This window comes from Haliotis asinina, chromosome 12 (assembly GCF_037392515.1).
Source record: "Haliotis asinina isolate JCU_RB_2024 chromosome 12, JCU_Hal_asi_v2, whole genome shotgun sequence".
In the NCBI taxonomy this organism is placed as follows: Eukaryota; Metazoa; Mollusca; class Gastropoda; order Lepetellida; family Haliotidae; genus Haliotis; species Haliotis asinina.
In genome coordinates, this window is record NC_090291.1 from 23,585,556 (window position 1) to 23,604,887 (window position 19,332).

The following is a 19,332-nucleotide window of genomic DNA, read 5'->3' on the forward strand; positions in this document are numbered from 1 at the left end:
GAGGTGCTTTATATTCCTGCCCATGCACAGTTCTCGCTGTGAGAAGCTAATTAATTTGCCGCACATATGCGGCTCTCGGCCTTAATGAGTTAAATAAACATCTCTGTTACTCTACTGGGGTCACAGCAACCACTATCATATTGCATCTACTCAGTCCTCGAAATGAAGTGCAAGTGACAGAAAATGAATGTGTATACCGGTACATATTTTGTGTCACTAAAATTCCTGGACAAGTTTTCTGATGGAAATAGCAAGATTATGCAAAACCAAATTGGTGACAGGTCAAATTGCTCCTTACATAAAAACTATCCAGCAATACAGCAAAACGCTGTCACATAACCTTAGGTATGGTCATAAGTATTTTACATTTATAGAGCAAATTAGTTTCAGGTATTTAATTGTTCCGTCCATTACATCAGAATTCATCTCCTTATATTAAAGTAACTCACCAGTAGGTCGTGGGGGAACATGTGCACAGGTGAAAACTATTTCTGGCTCTGTATATGAGACAAATATACACTCTAATCTTAATCCCCGCATATAAGACAATGCCTAGCAAAAACAAATTTTCTTACCCTGATAAGTCAAACATTCATCTCATATGTGGTAATATTCTGGGTCAAATAATTTTAGCATTTCCATGGCAACAAGTTTGACTCAAATTGATGGTAGTGCTCTTTTCTGTAGCAGAACTCTGAAACCGTTCTCTATTTCTTCACCAAAATTGGTACATATAATCATAACTAGTAGCCATTTTCATACGAATATTTTGCCATTGTGGGGAATATTGATCATCTGATGTTTTCCTACCAAGGTGGAGTAAAATACTGAGTTTTAAAACTTATCCTATCTAACGATTTCCACATCTCTCTCTTGCTTTGATGCTAAGTGGAATGAATGAGAACTTTCCCTTTAGGTCTCTCTTGTCCATACACCCGAGTAGTATATGTGATGGAGGTATGAGATCACGAGATAGTCAGCCCAAACCTCTCCCCTGCTAGTGTGTGTATACCACTTTATCATTTTACCAATCAGAAACCAGGTCACTCGATTGTGCTGATCTCAGCGAAACAATTTATTGCTAGTTTGTAGTTTCATATTAAATGCCAATTTTTGAAGTTCTCATTGTGTTTAACGTAACTTTCATCTCACTATGTTTCGCGTGTTTTGGATATTATTTTATTAGAATTAAGAATCACGTGGAGTGCAACAAACTGCTCAAACAAATGGTGGTGGTATATGATAAAAGCAATGATAAGTGGGATAGACTGGTGACTCTAGTAGTATGGGAATGGGGGTTTTAAAACACTTTAAAAAAAAGTCTCTACAAAGCCTTATTTACTAAATAAGGCTTTGGTTGGGCCCTTAGCTCTTGCTACTATTACCCCTACTACAAAAAAGTTGGCGGTAATTACTGTGCCTATGCCATGTTTATATCGATGAAACAGTTTAACGTGTGTTGGTAGGAGGTAACACTGTGCCGTACGGTACGATCAATAATTCTTCTCTTACAAACCCCCTACCCGGCCCATCCCTCAAGTAGTATAAGTTAGGTTCGTCGGCTTTCATATCCACTTTATCTATGTTGTAAGTTTTGACTGACCATATAGGATCGGTGGCCCGCTTACGGCTATCACCCTCGTGTTCCCCCGGCTGGTATAGATACGTCACTAGGGCCCTATCTGGTATCTGTTTCTCCTTCCCACGCAATGGAGCGGCCGACTCTGCAACTATTGATTTTAGTTTGATAGCGTCTGCCGGTTTCTTACCGGTGAGACGGGTGACTTCATGGTTGATTGCCGACACCACCTTGGGTAACCTCGTGACCCATTCAGTCGATCGTTTTCCAGGGGTGGCCATCTCCCTAGCATACTGATAGCCGAACAAGCGCTCAGCCAAAGTCCTATTAAATCTCTCAACTATGGCTTGGCTGCGATGGGCTCCGGCCATCCGACCTTTGTATCGTGTTTGGCTAGCAGTTGTGACACGGCACCCATGAACTCCCGTCCGGGGTCAACTTGCAGCTCTGTTGGCCACGTCAGCGGGCTGCGTTTGTATATGCGTTCGAATCCTCTGGCTACCTGGGCCGAATCTTTCGTGGTCAAGGGTTCGGCTTCCTTGTAACGACTGGCTACGTCCACTACGGTTAAGGCATACTTGTACCTCTTGTCGTGGGGTAGGAACAGTAGGTCTGCCTGGTGAACGCTATTAGGTATGTTAATACCGAATCTCCTTCTAGGCATGTAGCGTGGTGCCGGCAAATAGATCTGCCACAGGGCTTGTTTTTCAAGCCACGCTTTGGCTTCCTCCGGGGGTACTCGCGCTATTTTAGCTAGCTTATCTACTGCGCTAGCTCCTTTCCAGTACCCACGCGGGCTGTAGTAAATAGCCTCAAATTTTTTCATGTCCATATGCGTATGTGTTTATCCCATCAATAGCTATCCAACGTTTCGTGTCCATAGGCGACAGGGACGTCTTGTTTATAGTCAGTCCATATATCTTATGTCCATCACTTCTAAGTGTGTTCATTTTATGCCTAAAGGTACGGGTCTTGAACAGGGCTTCCTTGAATCTGGCGTGTTTGATGTGTTGTTTCACCACATACTTCTTAACCCCCTTAGCCTTCCGGATCTCACTATTGTCGGCTTTCAGTATGGAGTACATCTTAGGTCTCAAACCTATGTACTCGGCTATGGGCGTGCCAGCACACTCGTCCTTCATCTTACCTAGGACCTTTTTATTTACCGTACTGTGTATGGTATGGGTCTTAGGGTAGTCGCTGGTGTCGTATAAATCGAGGTGTTTTTTCATGTCCTCGTACACGTCCTCGGTTCGAATTTCCAACAGCAGGGAATCCATGTCAGTGTACAGCACTTCACACCTGTCGCCGTACTGTTTCTTGAGCTCGTTGTAGTAAAAGTCGTACATCAGGTGTTTGGATAAATCGAGGATGCTCATCCCCACGTAAACAGGCCGGTTGAATTTTATGTGGCTTTTCTTCATGTGTAGGGCAACCAGGTTGTCTGTGAATATCTTACTACGGTTGAATGCCGGACTGGCTATCAATCTCCTGAGCTTGTCTTCCTCACTCGACCGAACCAGCTTCACGGTCACGCGTTTCCTCAGGTTCTCCATAGTCTTACCAAACACCGAGTTGTTCATGAGCTTGTAGAGATTTTTCTCAAAATCACTGGTGGCTTTTTTCGTAGGTCTGTGTTCATTCTGATGTAGGGCTCCATCCATGGGCTCTGGTCGAACATGAGCACCCTGTGTATTTTGGTCAGCCTCATACCCAACGACAGGTACAGCTGTAGGTTGCGATAGTGAACGATGTACTTGGTCTTATTAAGTTAGGCACGAGTTTTTCAACGTCTGTCACACGCCCACCTAACAAGTTATGTTGGTACTCAGACATCCAGTCTGGGTTAACCCTCATACGTTCGGGGGCCAGGGGGTAGCTGTTGTGTGATGTGTGTAATTCCTTGGTATACTCTAAGTCAACCTCGAGGATATACCCTTTGTTCGAATCTGGTGCAACCCCCATAACATCAACGTGGGGTACCCATTCGAATCCCCCTGTAGGTAGATACTGGCTCATGGCCCAGCCGTACAGGTTGTTTGCGTCGAGGTAGAGAATGTGATTGGTTGGCTTGTTAGGATCGTAACCTTTCACGTATTGATTATTTGCTTTCGCGTATCGTTTGGATGCCATGGAAATCCCACCTCGCAAGCCTTTCTCAATGAATAGGTGCATGTCGTAATCTGTGAGCAATTCCAAATTAACTCCGGTCTTTTTAAGCAAGGCGTCCCACGACAGACCTGGGCTGGTGTAATACCATGCGGGGTCGAGTTTATACTGCTTTAAACACGTCCGCCTAAACGTTTCAAACACGTCGGCTAACAGCAGTACATCTGTCCTCAAGTACAGGTCGTGATAATCACCCAGGTTCTTACAACCCAGTTTATTCCATACGTTAGTCGCGTGCGAGTAATCATCTCGTGAGACGGACGCCTCATTCAGCTTGCTATAAAAGCAGTCAATAGGGGGTAGTCTGGTCTCGGTGAACTTGACCCAACTATCCATGTACTCATAGGGGTACACACCCTTCCTCATAAGCAGGGGTCTAGTCTCGGCGTCTGTGTATCGATCGGTGATAGGGAAGGCATTGTTGGCCTTGACCAGACTGTCGAGTGACGACAGGAGGAACTGAAACGAGTCAATGAACCTAAGTCCGTTTAAGCTGAAGGAGATGTATCTCTCCATATTGTTGGGGATGCACGTTATATTACCATCGATTTTCGCGATGGCCTGCATGATCAAGTGTGAGTCATACCCTCTCAAGTTGTGAAAGACAACGGGGATGTTTATTGTCTTAGGGTTGATTTTAAGCTTGAGGTTGCACGCGCTGTGAGCGGCGCCTCTATACTTACCAGTTATGTGACAGTGATCTCTCACCGAATCACCGTTAAGTGGTGAGTCACACACGTGACAGTTAGTGCTACTAGCGTGAGCTAGCCTGTCGACTCGGGTCATACGCATGGGAGCGATTCTATACAATGCATTCCTAATAATTTTTTCTTCCTCCTGCAAACACTTTAGAAACCTTTCAGCCGCGTCAGGGCCCCTATACACTACCGGAGCTTTCGTTTCCCCGTCACAACGGACGACAATGTATCCAAACCCACAGGCTGGGGGGTGTGGGGGAATCCCCACCCACAACTAAGGCTTCGAAGTCGGCGTATATGATATAAGGCACAGACATTTGGTTCTTGTGGTTACCGAATTTTAGGATATTATCACCTTCCTTAGGCATGTCGACTCGTATGGCCGTCTGCCCCACACCTTGGCAGTCCTCCCGGTGGGATTCTAATAAATCAGCTCGTGTGAAGCCATGTAGGCATCGTTCACAGAAGTGGGTCTTTTCTCTGTGTGCCGATTGGTCATACAACAGCCTGTTAAAGTGTTTTATCCATGTGTAGTGATACTTGTCACCTCGCTGGATCATGAATATATTGATAACTTGGCGATCCTTCACCCCGCTGACCCTGTGTACTATTGTTGTGTTACCTTCGTGCCCAAAGATATTTATAGCCAGATTATTCTGTTTTTCTACTTTAGTGATCTGGGATATGGGGGTGGGTTCATCTATACCATCCTAGTTGAGCCCATCATCCTGAGGATAATTAGAAGGCCTGTTCGGATTAGTGTCAGCTGGAAATAAGGCTGACCTGATAGCTAACCTCAGGCAATCGTTTCCTCTATTCTTAACGTTTACTATGGCATGTTTGTTCCTATAGTAGGGAGGCAAGGCTAGGTATGACCCGCCTCTGAACGGCACGTAGTTAGCTATGTCTAGATAGACATTATCGATTTTATCTACAGCCCACCCGGACCCCAAGTGTGTGTAGCGTTCTAGGTATTCTCGTATCTGCTGAAAACTGGTATCGATTGATGTGTCAATGGTCTCTGTATGTGTGACGACCTCTTGTTTACCTCGGAAGTAAGGCTGAACATACTCAGTGAGGTCCCCAACCTGCTTATCGAGCGACATTTTCACTGTGATCTGAAACTTGATACTTCCTAGGTTATATAGTTCCTGGTTGACCTTATCAGCTATCAGAGGCTTGATATCTGTAATGTCTATGTTTCTATCAACGTGCATGTGCCAACCTCTCAAATAGTTGCCTACAGCGCGCTCAGTGCGCACGAACTGTAGGTCAATAGCTCTATTCTGTCGTAATAATTCTAAAAGTTGTGGTTTCCTCATACGGGAATACCCGCCTAAACCCAAATCGTGTGCCTCGGCTTTCAGTTGTTTTACAGTGGGACGTGCTACGGGGGTATGTGATAACAATTCGACTAACCCGTCTCTCCCCAGTTTTGAATAACCCGTGTATCCAAGCTGTTTTGCTTGAGCTTTTAATTGTTTTACCGTAGGAGGGGCTTCTAAACCTAGTAATCTCAACAATGCTGACTTCCGCATTCGAGAATACCCGATCACACCTCTCTGTTTTGCGACACGCTTAAGCTCGCGTACAGTAGTCATAGTGTTTACACCTAACATAACCAATGTCTAATTGGAGTCTATCTTGAGCAGTCGCCTACGTTCTTTTATGTAGCCTTTTTTATTCTCGTAGATGAGTTGGTGTCCGACTACGTTCGCTCCGTGAGCTTTACATAGACAGTAGTGTCCTTTAACCCCGATACCACACACAGAACACGTGTAGTTAGGACTTCCCATATGGAAACAACAGAACCTAGCCCTGCATTTCCTACCACAGGCCTCGGTCTTCCCCATAAGTATGTATTTGCATCGGTATGGAGCGGGTCTCATGTTTACTTATATGGGTATTTAATTTAATTGCTTCGCAACCAACGCAGTAGCTGCTATACCCAACACTATGAAGCCCAGTTCACGATTCATTTGTCCCTTGGATGGTGTGTAGTACTGAGCGAGTGTGGGTTTATTGAGCGGTTCCAATCGTTTACCAGTTAGTAGGTAGTATTCTTTCATTGCTTCATCGACATCGTTGAATGTTTGAACGGCATGGTTTTCACGCTGGAGTTGTTCGTTAATAAAATCGATCCTCTGGAGGCGTTTTTTAGCGTACTCGGCCTGTGCCCTTTGTAATTTCTCAGTAGCGAGATCGTGCCGCTTCCTTTCTTCCTGTATTTCAGCCGCGTGGTCATCTCGTAGTTTCAAGAAGAGGAAATTACTCCCAGAAAATGCCAGGGCATTCACTAACGCCCCACCGACCATCATAGCTATCGTGGCCATCCTATATTTATTTCATTATATTTTCAGGTATTATCCCTTGTTTTACTAGGATGTCTTTTGTGGCCATCGCCATACCAAGGTTCATTATGAGCATACCCATATCCTGCAGGTTGAAATCTAGCTTGATAGTTGGTTGTTTAAGCACCATTTTAGTCAACCGAGCGTACCCTACGGCTAGACTGGCGACCACTGTGGCGTGGTATGCGTCGTTGACGAACGTTTTCCCCTCAGACATTATGTATATGATATAAAAATATTAAAATTATAACATGATATGCGGGTCGATAGTGGGGGTTACCCTCCCACTGTTGGGAGGCTCACTGTTGGGGGGCTCACTGTGGGAGGGTACCCCCACGTATAACCATGTTATAACCACGGCAGCGCCTACAGCCAACAACAGTCGGGGGTTGATAATTTTATGTTGGTTACACCACCGTTTTTTACCGGCAGCTACTCTCTTAGGATTCTTCTGCCTGGTTACTGTTGGGGGTTCCCCTACTGGTTCCTGTGAAGGGGTCACTGTTGGGGGTTCCCCCACTGGGGTCACTTCCCTCACCTCGGGAGGGGTCTCCACCGTCACCTCGGCCATCTATACTATTATTATTATTTTTTCTCTCAAATTGACAATGCTTTGCCGTGATAATCGCCGCCGTCACTGGAGCCAACAACATGCCATATTTGTGGTACAGCTCGCAGCTGATAGAGCTCACGGCGTGTTCGATAAAAGGGTCTTTCTCGAGGTCCTCCCACAGGTAAAGTCGGCGCTCTGGTGGAATGGGAAGGAAGTATGACACAATACTGGTGTATATCTGGGTCATAGCCGATCCTATTGTCTTTGTCATTTCTGCTCCGAGCCGGGACTCGTATCTAGCGTACAGCTTATCGATTTCTTCGGCTGACATTTTGTGAATTTTATCCGGAGTGTAGTCTCCAAAGTAATGTTTGGCTTTGCCGCTAACAGCCAACGCCACCAGTTTCTCTCGCTTGTCATCATCCCCAGACAATTGTTCGAGCAATTCCTCACACTCCATCTTATAATATAACAAGTAAGATTTAGTTTTAACTATATAATACCCGATGCAGACAAAACACAGAGAAATGAAGGTTAAGTTGCACACGACAAACACTTCAAATATCATAGCTATACTTAGCATTTGCTTAGCTTTAGCTTAGCTTTGCTTAGCTTTGCTTAGCATACTCTATATGCTACTGGTTGGTCGGTCTTGAGCACGAGCTTAGCGTGTTTAGTTTCAGCGAGCTGTTTCTTCACCCGTTCCCGTTCTAATTTGCTCATCACATCGTTCTCTCTCAAACACTCCTCGAACGAATCCCTGTCCTTGCAGTGAAATAAGGCCACCCATCGCGTCTGCTCCCTGAGGTCTTTCAACACCGAGTTGAACTTCTGCGTTAGCACCCAGACGCTGTGATTTGCATGCCGGCCGGAGAAGGCCAGGTACGATAGCATGTCTCTCTTTTTTGTTATCTCGCGATTAGCGCTGCAGTCGTCCAGTATAAACAGCGTCGGTTCCCCTTTAAATTTCTCGTGAAGAGCTTTCAACCAGTCCTGCAGGCGTGTTCCAGGGTCAATTTTGTGTACGTCCGGGTCCGTCATCACCCAAGGTCGCGCGTACGTTTTATTCATGCTCAGAGTAGGGCACATGATAACGATGTTATCGAACACATCCGACGATTATTACAACGCAGTTGAAAATAAACCCAAACTCAAGCCGTTGGGAAGGGACTATTCCAGGTTTACCCTCGATAGAAATGGCACGCTGCGTTTGAAGGCTCACCCGGAGATCGATCTCGTGAATAAATGCACGAGAGAACCGCTTGCTTTATCAACACTGGGCAGTCGGCATGGGAGTGACTTGATCCGCGATGAACTAGGTTTCATAGAGACCTAAGATTCCCCCGAAGGTCCGTCAAGATATGCAAGCTTATGATATTAAAAAGGTGTTGGCCGACTACGAGAACAAGCCCTTCCCGGGTTTCGAACATACCTTTCGGGAACTGCGGGGGGTGGACCTGTTGATGCAAACCATTCGTGGTCAGCTCTGGAAAAGCACGGCCAAAATGAGTGAGATAGACGACCACATCAGCTATGAAAAGGGCAAACTCGGTGAAACTGAGGACGAGTCTATGAAAGCCACCAATACGCAATTTGGAAGATGAAAGGCAGGTCTGGTTGGAGACAGCGTCAGGCTACAAAGAAAAGCTTCGATCCCAGGCCAACCGTGTGCGGGAAACCATCAATCAAGTCCTCTACCGAGACACCACGTTAGCAGACAGGATTCGGATATTGTTCCGGGAGCAAGGGATCACCATCGCCAGCATTCTGACTGCATTGGGTTTCATCATATCAACCCTGGTGGTGTCACTGACAGGGGGTACCCCTGTGGGGGGAACTCCCACACCCCCTGGCGGTGGTGTTAAAGACTGGATAAAAAAACTCGGGGAAGGCCTAGCTAAACTGGCTGGTAAAGCCGCCGAAGCCCTTCCTGGCATCCTGGGTAGCATCGTCTCGTGGTTGTTGGGCGCTCTGGCTAAAACTGCCACGTGGCTCAGTCAAAACCTGTGGGCAGCCATCGTCGCCGTGGCGGGTCTGGTGTACGTAGCGGCTAAGAAATTTTTAACCAAATAAGTCCCAAAGCTACCCCACCAACCACCAGGGCCGTTTTACTATCAATATGCTGCTCCTGAATATAGGGGGCCACCTCCTGTGTTGGTTGAACTTTAGGCTCCGGGGGCGGCGCCACTATACCCGTTTCACGTGGTGGGATGTGTGGGATATAGGGGGTGTTAATATCGGGGTTGATACCCAACTTTTGATCCGCCGTGGCTATGACTATTTTGTTGTTATAACCCACCACTTTTTTTACTCTCAGTTGCATATCACTCGGAGCCATGTACAGCCCCACGCCGAACACGTAATTGACTTTCGATCTGGCGTATTCTAACACGTTTTGGTAACGGTCGATAGCCCGCGGGAGATCAACTGGAGAATTGATAGCATCCTCAACGTTGGCAACGAACTGTTTCTGAGCGTCGTAAGCAGTTCCCTTACCGATGATGTTGGAACGCGTCATCGACTGCGCACCCAACAGCGCCCACACGTACGTTCGAATCGAGTCGTTCAAGCGTATTGTACCAGCACGAGTGAATCCTTTCGATGTTTTTGAGATCATTTTAGTCCAGGCTGTGGCTGCATCAGGATTGGTTTGCTTTATGCAGCTGACATGGATCTTTTCATTCGTTGTGGGGCCTGTAAATGTATGACGGTTTGGGTTGTATGTACCATCTTTAGAACCGGCCTGATATGTTCCGGACCTGTAGAAGTACACGAGAACTATACCGAGACCATGGTTCACACCAGGAAGGCGAAAGTCTTTATTCGTTGGAATCTCAAACTCCCCACAAACACGTTCATAAGCGCGTTTATCATAGGGGTTATTCGTCATACTCCACGCTTTATCTTGGGGAAGAGGAGCACTTATTTCCTTCAATATTCGTCTCGTTTGATAATAAATATGAAACAAAATGACTGCCTTACTCAGTTCGTCTATACCGTAGTCTAGTGTCACACCCGACCCTGTCGTCGCACACCACACAGCAAAGTTGAGTTGGTTCTGCCAAAACTGCATTGGGTTTTGATTCCAGTTTACCACCGCCTGCGCATTATTAACGGACACGATATAGTTTTCAAAGATATTAATAAAGGTTGCTTTAAACCCCGTACTACCTACCACCACGATTTTCAAGTGTGCTAAGTCCATATTATAATATATAAATTATATATTATAATATGTACATAACACTTCCAGGAATAACGAGCGGTGAGGCCGTTCAGCTGACGCACGCGATCGATAACACGTCAGGCCAACTCGAAGTTGCACTCTGCGATATCACCTACCTACCGCAATGGACTAACATCAACGCCAGCAACAATAAGCTGTTCGTCAGTGGAACTCGCAGCCAGATAACTGACGGCTACTACAGCGTGTGCTCTCTAAACGACGAGGTCTTCAAACCCCTGGGAGCCGAACTCAAGATGAACGACTCAAACGGTACAGTGGTGTTAATCAACAACGGAAGAAACCCCTTGAGGCTCGGCCGACCATTAGCGAGGATACTCGGTATGTCTCCTGACGAGATAAAACCAACAACAACCGTCACAGGCACGAAGTTACCCGATCTAGTACCGTACCGAGAGCTGTACATTCATCTCGGTCAGGTGAGCACAACGTACAACATTCAAGGAGGTCACCCTTCCACTATACTGAGAGCAGTGCCGGTGAAAACTGAGAAATTCAACGACGGTAGAACCGAGTCGTTTTCACCACGGCAGTAAAAGAGATTAATCCGGGGCAACATACCTGAGCTGATAATATCGGTGTTAGATATAAATCATAATCCTGTAAATATAGGATACCTCAGCTTAACGCTTCATGTAAAATGACCAGCGCACAAGGGCCCGGAGTGAAAAAATGCGTCAATATCGGGATCTCCGACCTCGGAGACACGCGCGGTTTCGACGCTCCCGGAGTAGATGGTAAAACGTACGCCTTTTAACTGAAAAACAACATTTACAAACGCGTTGAGGTCCCCTCCAGTGGAGCCCTAAGTGATATAGTAGATACCACAAGAGCAACAGTCAACACTAAGTACACCCTTGTCAACACCGGTAATAACTGGATAATATACCCATCGTTCGGGGGTAAACTGTTCGACTTAGACGATGTTGAGAGCACTACCGTCGCCCGAAACAAGCCATATATGCTCGTCTTCACCGAAGATGACAAGTGGGTGTTGTTACCCGATAACGACTGGTTTCTCAATATTAGACTCGGCTCTCCCTACGTGTTCACGGATAACAAAGACAACCACCTAAACAAAGTCGTGAACAATGGAACCCTGCTCGTGGCTTACGTCCCAACTCAGAGACGTAGCGTAGTCGTCAGCCCACTCGGCACTATGGCAGCCCACATGCTATCGAGTAAACCGGCCATACAAAACGTGAAATTGCAGTTGGTGTCTGAATTCGAAGGCGTGGTCAGTATACTAGAGAGTCTACCGGCAAACTCAACACTGATCATCAAAGTCTACCTAGGGGAACCATCGGGGAATGATGTCGAGATCGTGAAGGGGATCAAACTCGGGTGGGGGAAACGACACCAGTATCAAGTTTGCAACGTTTACGTGCGGGTGGGTGTCGGCTCCAACACCAGTCTGCAGGGGGTCAACGTGATCGTGGAAAACAAGATATCACTAACCAATATCTTCCTGCCTGACAACATACACTTCATGGGTATGAAGTTCACCCCTGAACTATTATCAGAAAACCAGTTGGAAATTATATCGTAATAGTATAATAATGACCAGTCATCGTCCCAACACTACGCTTAACGACCTAGGAGATATGGAGGGATTCGATCAGCCTGGTGAGGAAGACACCTTATATATCCTGCACTTCAAAGACAACGTGTACAGACTGGTGTCGTTATCAGATTTAAAAGAGCCCAAATGGCTGATCAACTTAACACTCGCCTCACCTTATATCACAATAGACGAAAATAGGGTTGTCACTAAGATTAGGAACAACGGCATCTGGGCCGGGGATTTCATTCCGGAGAAGGAATTAGTACACATAGAATCTATTGGTCACGAAAAAAAGGGGTTAAGTGCTTGGCCAAACAATAAATTAACATTTAGCAGTAATATTTTGGTCCCGTTGTCTCTTGATAGAATATCCTCCCCTTTCACACTCATCATAGAAGTCTTCTTTACGTCTTTATTCAATGGAAACCCCCCAATAGTACACCAAATTTTACCCGGGGTGTCAATACACTGGTATGACGAACACATAGACCAATATTGTCGTATTGTTATACAACGGGATACCACGGGTCCTATAAACCGCTTAATAAGCCTCAGTGGGGTTTTTATTACAACAGGAAAGTCTATTAGCCTCTCACCTATTACCCTGACTAGTAGTCTAGAACTTGTAGACTTCAAATTCATTGATAGAATATTAACTGAAACCCAATTAAAATATCTTTCAAAATATATATTATAGGATGGGTCTGTACCCAGTCGTAGATGAAGTAGCGAAGACGCTGGAAACTGTAGATGGGTTCCGCTTGAGGCAGTTATGTGATATGAAACGCCAACTAGAACATGACCGTGACACGCGGAAATCACTATGTAAAAAGTACCATAGAGCTTTCAATATCGTGGACGGGGCTGACACTACCCTTATGGCAACCAGCATGGGACTAGGGGCGGCAGGTGTTGGGTTGTTAGCTACCATCGTGGCTGCACCTATAGTGCTAGGTATTGAAATAACAGCTGGGGTGGCAGGGGTGTTAGGGTTGGCGCTTAAGTTGGTATCACGCAGACTGCATCGTAAGGTATTGAAACACGACGAGATCAGGATTCTGGCCGAAGCAAAGCTCAACACAGTAAGTGGGCGTATTTCCACGGCACTCTCTGATAGTAAGATCTCAGAAGAGGAGTTTCGTTCAATCCTCTCTGAACTCACAAAATATAACGGAATGAAACAAGATATTCGGTCCAAATCTCGTAAGTCTGCTATCAGTGAGGACGAGAAAAAAAAGTACATAGAACAGGGGATACAAAAAGCCCAACAAGCCTTTATTATGAACACCAAAGAGATCATAGGCGGTTCACGTTAAACTGTTTCATCGATATAAACATGGTATAGGCACAGTAATTACCGCCAACTTTTTTGTAGTAGGGGTAATAGTAGCAAGAGCTAAGGGCCCAACCAAAGCCTTATTTAGTAAATAAGGCTTTGTAGAGACTTTTTTTTAAAGTGTTTTAAAACCCCCATTCCCTATACTACTACTCTGGCGGTAGGCCTCAAGGCCAAACAGTATGTTGGTGACAATATCACTCCAGATAAAATTAAGAAAAATACCCGCAGATGAGATCAATAAGATGAGATGAGATTTGAGTCGTGGCTCAGGACTGAGATGACAGAGACTATAGGGTCGACTATGACCCAGATCTACACCAGTATAGCATTGTACTTTCTTACTGTTCCACCAGAACGTCGAGTTTACCTGTGGGAAGAGCAAGAGTTCTTGAATTCTGTCAGCTGCGCATTGTACCACAAATATGGCATGTTTTTATCCCTGTTGATGGTGGCAATTATCACAGCCAAGCATTGTAAATTTGAGGAAAAAAGTAATGATAACAGCATGCAAGGTGGATCAGGAAACGCCAATGACTACAGCACAGCAGGAGGAGGAAACACCGACACAATTTACCAAGAAAAAGAATCCTAAAAAAATCACTGCTGGTAGAAAAGGTGGTTTAGCCAAGCATCGCAAAAATAATCATACTCTATGAATCGCTGCAGGCGGCGCCTCTTTGGTATCCTTATTTTTGTTATGTAATAATTACAACCATCTCCTACCATAACCCCAACACCACAACCAGAATTAGAGGTCAATCCACATAATCTGTCATAGAAAAAATATATATGTTATAGTATACATAATGTCTGAAGGAAAAACATTTGTTCACGATGCATATCACATGACTGTGGTATCCTGTTTAGCTGTAGGTTACACTAATAGCGAAATAATTAGACTAAATATTCATATCATTGTCAATTTGTATTTATCGGAAAACCCAAGACTTGTGGTAAGAAATGCAGGGTACTGCTGTATACACATGAAGAGTATCAGAAAGAGCATTAACAACTACAAGTGTTCTGTATGTGGTATTGGAGTGAAAGGCCAGTACTGGTTATGCAAAGCCCGTGGGAAGGAAGTGGTCTGAAAGCAACATATTTACGAGAAGAAAAAAGATCATTTGAATGAACGTAAACAACTCCACAGAATGAAGAATTAAGAAAAAAATGCATTCTTCAATTTTGGTTGGTTGGTTGGTTGGTTTTACAGTTTTAGGGCGACTTGGGGAGTAAAAAGCCTATTTGCACCCAACGCATCGACTTTTTCATTGGTTTTGCTCGGTAGAGTTACCGCGTTTACATAACCTGACTCCCAGTTAGAGATTGGTTTTGTATCTACTTATAACAGTGACTACTGTTTGAGAGCTGAAACAGATTGCAATTGAACGTGGTGTAGTCAGTTACTCCCGACTGAGGATGCCACAACTATTGACACTGCATGACATACAACCTGCTCCCACCATTAGACAACTCAAAATCCAAGCGAAAGAGCTGGGACTTATGGGTTATTCCCGCCTGAGGAAAGTCCAACTAGTGAAACAGTTGCATCAGCACAGTGTAGTCTATCTACAGTTTGTGCGAACTGAACACGCGATAAGTAATTATCTGAGAGGCTGGCGGATGAATGTGGACATGAATATAGACATCAATGACCTCAGACCTCTGAGGAATTGAACAACCTGGGAAGCCTCAAAGTTCAAATCACTGTGAAACTGGCGCTTGATACTCAGCAGGTGAACAGTGCTGTTGAGTACGTTGAGCTTTATTTCAGAGTTGAACAAGAAGTCATGACTCAACCAGAGACGAAAGATGCATCTATCGACACCTCATTGCAAAAAACCCACAAGAATCTCTGGAACATTACATGTACAGGGGTTCCAGGTGGGTCGTGGGCAAGAGCAATAAGGTTTATGTAGACTTAGCTAACTACATACCATTTGAAGGTGGGATGTACCTGGATCTGCTACCTTACTATAAGAAAAAGCAAGCCATGGTCAACATTAGAAATGAAGACGATGCTTGTGGAGCATATTCAATGAGAGATATCTTATTTCCAACCAACATGAATTTGAACAGACCTTCAAGGTATCCTGCAGATGACAGGCTTAACTGGCATGGCTTAACAAATCCATCCTAGGTGTGGGTCAGATGGCTGTATGAATTGACATGCCCAAACCCAACGACAACGTCTTAAAACCACAAAAATCAAATGCCCATGCCTTAAGTCATCCATGACAGCTTCAAAGTCCTCATCAAGAAGGTGGACACTATCAGCCAGTCCACGAATAGAAATATCGTGCATGCAATGCAGGAACATGAGGCCTTTGGGTTGGGGTATGTGGTCATCCGATGCGATGGGAAAATGAATGCTGCTGTGGTATACAGAATTTCTCACATGTGTGAAGAGAAAGCCATCAGGAAGAAGTTGTACATTATCACCCCCATGCACATGACTCAAGCCAACCATCAAGCCCACAAGAATGCCAAGAATTGCCACATATGTGATGAACCGCTGAACGTTGATATCACTGGTGAGAACAGTGCAGCCGTCCTTGGCATGTGCAACCTCAAACTCAAAATCAATCCCCAAACCATCCAAATCCCCATCGTGTTTCACAATCTCTGTGGGTATGATGATCATGCAGGCCATCGTGAAGGTTGATGGCAACCAAACATGTATCCCCGACAACATGGAAAAATACATCTCCTCGTTGAATGGTCTGAGATTCATAGACGGCATTCAGTCCCTGCTGTCATCTCATTACCCTTTGGTGATGGCCAACAACCTGAACAAATTCCACATCACCAATTGGTACACCGATGCCAAGATTCAACCCCTGCGTCCGAAAGTTTAAACATTATAAGCCTCAAATACATTCATAAAAATTAACAAAAAAAAATTAAATTTCGTATAAAATATATAATATATAAACACAGAATGGGACTGAATCGTAGATGAAGTAACCAAACCATTGGAAACTGTAGAAGGGTTTCGTTTGAAGCAGTTATGTGACATAAAATCTCTAAAAATTAGAACAAGATCGCGACATATGAGCAGCATTATGTAAGAAAAACCATAGAGCTTCCAATGTCATGGATGGGGTTGATACCACCCTTATGGCAACCAGTATGGGATTAGGAACTGTGATGACCACCATCATAGCTGCACCTATAGTGCTGGGCATTGAAATAACAGCTGGGATATCAGGGTTGGTGGGGTTGGTGTTTAAAGGTCACATGCAACGTAAAACACAACTTTGCAGATTCTGGTACCTTTCGGTATGCACTTACAAAATGCCAATTCAACCTATAAAGTTGAAAAAAAAACGCGATGAAAAACAAAGCCCGTGAAATCGGAGTTCAAACATTTCACTAAATTCCCACCAGCGCTGGGGGGAAAACTGGTTTCAACAGCTGTGCTGCGCTGTGTCCATAACGCATGTGCAGTGAATAGGTTCGCGGAGCTTGAAACAGTATGCATGCCCAGCGTCTGAGGTCGTGAGAAGTAGTCTAATCTTGGTTGTGTACACAAACAAGTAAATAATCTACTCGTTATGTAAAACAACCTGTTGATTGTGGTAAGCAGTCTCTGTCACAGAGAAAGCTCAGTGTCTGGTTTATTCACACCTATTTGTCTGTCTGCCTGTCTGCTAAAGACAACATGCAATACACAACTTCAATCATTAACCACATGCAATTTGAACTTAACACCTATCAGACTATACAACATGAAGAAAATAAGTTGATTTATGACTCGTGCAACCGAGTCCCGTGTCTGCCACATTATGTAATTAGGCATGTGTGATACACATAACATGTTTTTATGTCTGTGGGTTGCAAACAAACTACATTCATTTTTTTTAAATGACTGGATCTGACGGAAACTTGTGCAAACTCTTGTCAGTTTCAAGTCCTGCTTTGTACTTGGACGAGATTCCAGCCATGCAGTAGTTTACCATCTCTACTGACATGATTTTTTATTGGATCGAGCGCAAATTCAGAGAACATGTATTTTCTAAACCCAACATCTCTATATACATTCTTCATGGATAACGACTTCTTTTCGTGTATATGATTTTGTTTGACAACAGTAAAAGAATCCATACTGAAACGACGCATCAAGTACACAAAAAGAAGTTGTTATCCATAAAGAATCTTACTTTCTTGTGACTGGCTATACTTCTAAAATGCCCATCAAACAGATCATCTTTCTGTACACACAACGAACCCTCTGCACATCAGCAAATGAAACAGCCAATCGGAAGCCGTCGTTACACTTGAGTGCATATCCACCCACTATGACTGGGTTCGGTCTCCCGAGGGCTTCGTTTTGGGGGAAGTAAGCCCAAGTACAAAATATTGCACTTTTGAATTGCGATTGTACGGTTATAATTGTGTTTATTTCTATTTTTAAAAGCAGCAATCTATATTATATGTCATGAATAAGTGATAAATGTGTTTTAATTATGTTTGATTTTTTGGTTGGATGTGACCTTTAAGTTTGCATCTTGCAAATTACTTGATTACTTCATAAAGCATTGAAACATGATGAAATGAGAATTCTAGCCAAAGCAGAGTTGAACACTATTTCCACTGCATTCATGGACAGTAAAATCTCAGAGGAAGAGGTTCGTTTAGTACTCTCTGACCTTGCAAAGTATCACAGAATGAAACAAGAGATTCAAACCCAGTCTCATAAGAGCACCGCCATCAGCGAAGATGAGAAAAAAAATACATAGAACAACCAATACAGCAAGCCCAACAAACCTTCATTGCGAAAACCAAAGAAATCCTAGGAGATTCACTTTAAATTGTTTCACTGAGATCAACATGACAGAGTGACCTGGCTTCTGATCAGGAAAATGTTAAAGTGGTATACACACACTAGTAGGGGAGAGTTTAGGGCTGACTAAAGTGTTATTTACAAAATAGTATATACTACTACCCATGTTCTCCAGGCTGCTTTCCTTATCCCACTGGATGCCACAGGAACATACATGTCCGTCCTCTTCACCCCTCACTTTGAAGTCCAATAAAATTCTAAATATATCACGCACACAAATATATTTAAAAGTTTTTAATTCTACAAGAAATTCTGTTTCTTGATACCATCCAATATTATCTCAGACAAAGCTAAAGTGCTTAAAATTACTTTTCAAAATAGGCTTCATCGTAAATGTCGCCATTTTTCACACTAATCAAACTCACAATTCACAGACTTTTTTGCTGTATGTTTTGAAATGTGAAAATTGGATAAATACTGAGAGTATTGAATTTCTAAAATAGCATATAAATGATCACTGATATCAAGTTTTCATGTAACCAGTCCAGAATCGGTTGGGATGTTTTCAAAAATACACTTACACGAACGCTGAAGTGCGCTTTCCGCCATGTTGGATAGTGTTTACAAAATCATGTGTCAAGAAGGCTGGAATTGAGACGCCTATTACTTCACATATATTTCATAGTCAGCTGTGACAAATGCATCATTGAATTCCCCACACATCTTAGGATCAAATTACAAATGGTATATTGGTATTCACCAATACCAACTGTCTAGATGAAACGAAACGAAAGATAATTGGCATGAAAACAAATACTGTGATCGAAAGACTGCCCTTGTTTGAAATTCTGATTTTACACTGCGCAGCATTTTCGGAAATTTTCCAACATCCATCCATCTAATCTGAGCTTACATTGACTCAATACATCTAGAATATTCAGGGGAGAGCATTATAACAAAAAGTAGCAAATTATAAATAGATACAATGCAATCATTTGATAATTCATTGATTGATCTTGTCCTCAAACTTTACAAGATAAATTGGGATA

At 43.9% G+C, this 19,332-nt stretch overlaps 1 protein-coding gene across 2 annotated transcripts in view; it reads left to right on the top strand.

The window, feature by feature from the left end:
- Window positions 1–19,332, top strand: part of LOC137257619 (E3 ubiquitin-protein ligase RNF31-like) — a 375,097-nt gene that overhangs the window by 336,667 nt on the left and 19,098 nt on the right. The gene's annotated exons all lie outside the window — the stretch shown is intronic.